The sequence below is a fragment of the Austrofundulus limnaeus genome, unplaced genomic scaffold (assembly GCF_001266775.1).
Source record: "Austrofundulus limnaeus strain Quisiro unplaced genomic scaffold, Austrofundulus_limnaeus-1.0 Scaffold236, whole genome shotgun sequence".
Classification (NCBI taxonomy): Eukaryota; Metazoa; Chordata; class Actinopteri; order Cyprinodontiformes; family Rivulidae; genus Austrofundulus; species Austrofundulus limnaeus.
Window position 1 is genome coordinate 283,105 of NW_013952638.1, and position 4,259 is coordinate 287,363.

A 4,259-nucleotide genomic window follows, 5' to 3' on the forward strand; every position below is an offset into this window, starting at 1 on the left:
CAGAAACAATGACGTCAGTTTACCGTAATCCTGAGTTATCCACCGCAACAAATGTAAGTTTATTTTTATTTAAGTTTGTAATTTATTTTTAAAATATGATGAAAATTAGTCATGTGAACAGAGAATTTCAATCCCCAAAAAACATTCAAGGACTTTCAAGGACAAGTGTAATTTTTGGCTGTTTTCACAAACTTTCCAGGACCTTGAAATCTTTTTTTTTTTCAAATTCATAAACTTTCAAGGATTTCAAGGACCCGTGGGCACCCTGGCACGTGTTTTGCCAAACCGTAGCATGTAGGTCCCTTTTATTCCTTTTTATGTCACGGTCACAAAGGCCATTTAAACTGAAATTTTAACAACTTCAGTTTACAGCAGGAAAAAAATATCAAAAGGCTGTTTTGTACAACTCTAAAGTATTAATAAAAAAAACCCAACATTACAAGCAGAACAAGCAGGATTTCTGTTCTGCTATGAAAGCAAACACTTTCAACCAAGGACACCCTGTTTGTCWGCGCTGCCTTTTCAAAGCTGCCCTTTTCCAACAGGGTGTGGTGTCTTTGCATCAATAAACATTTGATCTAAAAGTTTTCAGCTGGAATTGATCCTTATCAAGGGGAGATTCAGCTCTCCCAGCTGTACACGCTGCTCTCTGTAAGAGCAACAGTACATCAGGAGGGGAAAAAAAGTCTCAGCATGCCTTAGTGAGCTGCAGAACGCTGCGTGAAGCAAAGTAGCAGGCTGTGTGAATAATCAGTCATAACTCTGTTGATCCTCCTGATCTGCTGCTGAATCAGCTCAGAGACCCCATAATAAGCTGTAATAGTAATTACAGCACTGCTCACTGTTCTCACATTTACCTCTTGTCCCATAAYCATGACGGAGCACGTTGCACTGCAGCTGCAAAACACACATCAGCTGAATACAGGGTTTATATTAAAATAAGGACATAAAGCCTACGACAAACACTTTCTTGAAGTGTTTCAACTTACATATTTTGTCTGTTAGTCGAGGAGTGGGAGTTTGTATACAAGTGAATATTTAGAGTTTTTGTGCATGTGCGTACACTTCCTCTGCTATAATCAGGCTGTCTTGGGGTCTGAAAACTGTTAATTAGCATCTGCCACAGTGGCCATGCTTCCTGTTATTACTGGAACTGCTGTGAGGAGGGTGGGCCTGACACMGGTGTAAAAGGCATCCGCCCCAGCCCAGCAGGACCACAAAGATTTTGACTTCCAACAACACAGTTCCAAGGGTTAAAGCAAGGACGGATATCGGTTATTTCTCACGTTCAAGCTTTTGGGGAAAAAAAATAAACAAAACAAAACAAAACATTAAAACATGTTGTTAAAAATGGCACCTGAGAATGAGCCAAATTATTTCAGGCACAAAGAAGACACTGTTCTAAGAGGTGATGTGCTGGAAAGTTCATCTCCCCATGCACAAAAATAATATAAAATAAAATAAAATAAATGCCACAGCTGCACCCTCCTGCATCCACCAGTGGTCATAAACAACAAGGTGTGTGCAGAAATTCCATCTTGTTGTGTTGTCTCATCAAAATAAAGTTTARGATGAAACTTGTTCAAAAGTTTCCATGTCTCAGTCCTACCGTCTCTTTTTTCATTAGTTATTTAAACCTCATCACCTTTTTTGATGTGAAATGYTTTGTATAATTAAAGCAGCAAAGCACCAAGGCTAAATGATTTGTCACCTTAAACCTGAAGGGTCGTCCATTTTCTATGTCTTAATTAATATGCATCGTTCCTCCTCCAAACCGAGCGAAGGGATTAATCACAGCAAATTAATCCTTTTATCAGCACGATGTCTGACGAGAAACCCATCAGCAAAATAAAACCCAGTGGATTTAGTTTTGTAGAAACTTCACAGACTTAAGTTAAATGCAACAAGAAGCACAATGTTCTGTACAGAAAGACTACATTCCTCAACTATCATGCGTTATACTTAGCCAAGAAGAACGAGGCATATGACCTCATAGGCTCAGAAATGTGACATTAGCAGTGTGGGTCATTGATGACTCACTGTTTCAAACAGGAACAAAACAATTTAAAAAAACTAAATTTTGGATTAAAATAACTCAGTCCTAAASTGCCCTTTTCTTGACACATCAGATTTGGTAATAAATACAGAGAGCGGTAACCTGCATGTTCAGGTCTTGTCTCGTCATGCCCATCTGCCACACAATCTCAATTATGTCATCCATGGCCGAGATCAATACAGATGAGGCAACATGCAAAAAATAAATATTCCACCACAACAGCACTCCGCTAAATTGTGTACAACTGAAGTGAAAACAGGAGATAAGGGATGAATAATCCCTCGATAAACAGCTTCTGCCATCTTTTTTTTGCTGCCTCATTTCCTTTAAATCAAAGGAAGAGTGAGAGAAAACTGTCTTTAGAAGAGGAAATGCTTCAGCAGTTTCCAGTCGTCAAACCGGTTCTGACCAGAGAACTGGAGGAAAGCTGAACAGCAAAAGACCTTCCAGACCAAAGGCCAGCTCATTAATGGGAACTGTTTGATTTTTAGAGATGTTGCATTAAAAAAGGGGTGGGTATCACTATGACACAAACCAGATGACTGAAGTACAGAGTGTGCTGTAGAGTTTAGTTTCAAACAGATCTATCCACYGTTTAAACTCTTTGTAACAGGATCACATGCTTATCCACCTCCTGGTGTGTTTGATGTAAACAAATCAGTGTTGGTGCTTGTCATCAAGTCGAACMCACGACATCCTGCGTGACCAACCAGCAGCCAAACACTCCCAACATTCATTAAARGGTACGAACACGAAAGCTTTTGAAAACTGACTATTCGTGTTTAAGATGGCAGCTGACAGTGGAGCACACTCATTACACCCAAATATTTTATCAAATTGAGTTTAGGATGAAAATGTAGGGAAAAAAACTTGTCCTTACTAAAAAAGGACATTTTCTGTCTCTTGTGAGTGAGCAAAACAAAAGATGAATAATATATTTATTTAATTGGAGTTAACTGAACATGTTTATTAGATATGTAAAACACAAAACATGTTTTTCAAGAGGTAAGACAAACATGTAAATACAGGGTTTTTCCTAGTACTTAATCTAATTATGCTTGCTGTAGGGTGAATTTCCCAGGAAACCGCTAATCTTCAGACATGTTCTGACTGGCTTTGGGTCGGCAGTCAAAAGTGAGTTTGTGAGTGTGTGTGAGCACGTGTAAGTGCAGGTGAAAACACGGGGAAAACAATCGTCACTAACAGATTCAATATGTAGCAAAAAATTTTAAAGGCTACAGCTAACAGTAACAAACTTATCCTTACTAAATCTAATTTTGACCAGATATGTACAGATTYCAGAGTAGTTGATAAAACTGATTATTTTAGTGGCTTGAATGCACAATAGCCAAGTTATCAAGTTTCTACTGAAACTTGATAACGTTTTAATTTAGTGTTCACCTCTAGTCTTATATCTGCTTTTCTATCAACTTTTCTATACAATCATACTTTTCATTTACTTTTATTGGTATTTTACGTTGTGATAACAAAACATTGTCTACGTGCAATGTTGCTCGATGTCAGAATGACTGAAACACACATTAGGTAAATATAAACACTGTTCAGATCAAGTGTATTTCAACAAAATGGAAGGCATAAAAATATCTAGACTACAATAAATCACAAAACACTGACACTGAGAATGTGCAACATTTTCTGTTAAAAAGGTCAATTGTACAGTAGGGGGGAAGGGCATWCAAATCATTTAATCTGAAACTGACGGCTCAGTGTGAACATACGGGTCAGCAGTAATCTCAGAAAGAAAAATGTAATTTAATCAATCCATTAGTATCTGTACATTACAGCATTGATAATGGAAACGGGCAGCAAAACTTTTTATTATGGAAATCAAGGGAGGAGGAAATCCATTTACTGATTTCAATGCAGGCAAAACAAAAGAGGTGTAAGTGGGTCACGTAATGAGAGGAAATATTGCTTCCATTTCTAGTTAGTGGTAAAAACACTGAGGAGACTGAGCTTATTGAATGAAGCCATTTTTATGATGAAAAACTACGAGAGCAAAAAGGTAATTGAACAGCGTGAAATGTATTTGGTTTGATGCATTAAATATGACTAGAGACAGAATTTAATGAGAGCAATAAATGATTCATTATTACTGACCTTTAGGTCCCCTTCACATTGGAGGATGACCCCTGCTAGGGTGACTAGATGTGTGTGTATGTACTGTATGTCTGTCATATAT

At 37.8% G+C, this 4,259-nt stretch overlaps 1 protein-coding gene across 1 annotated transcript in view; it reads right to left on the bottom strand.

Annotated features, from left to right (window-relative positions):
• The window catches only part of gdpd5b (glycerophosphodiester phosphodiesterase domain containing 5b), a gene marked incomplete at its 5' end in the record, with an annotated part of 63,323 nt that overhangs the window by 50,589 nt on the left and 8,475 nt on the right, over window positions 1-4,259 (bottom strand).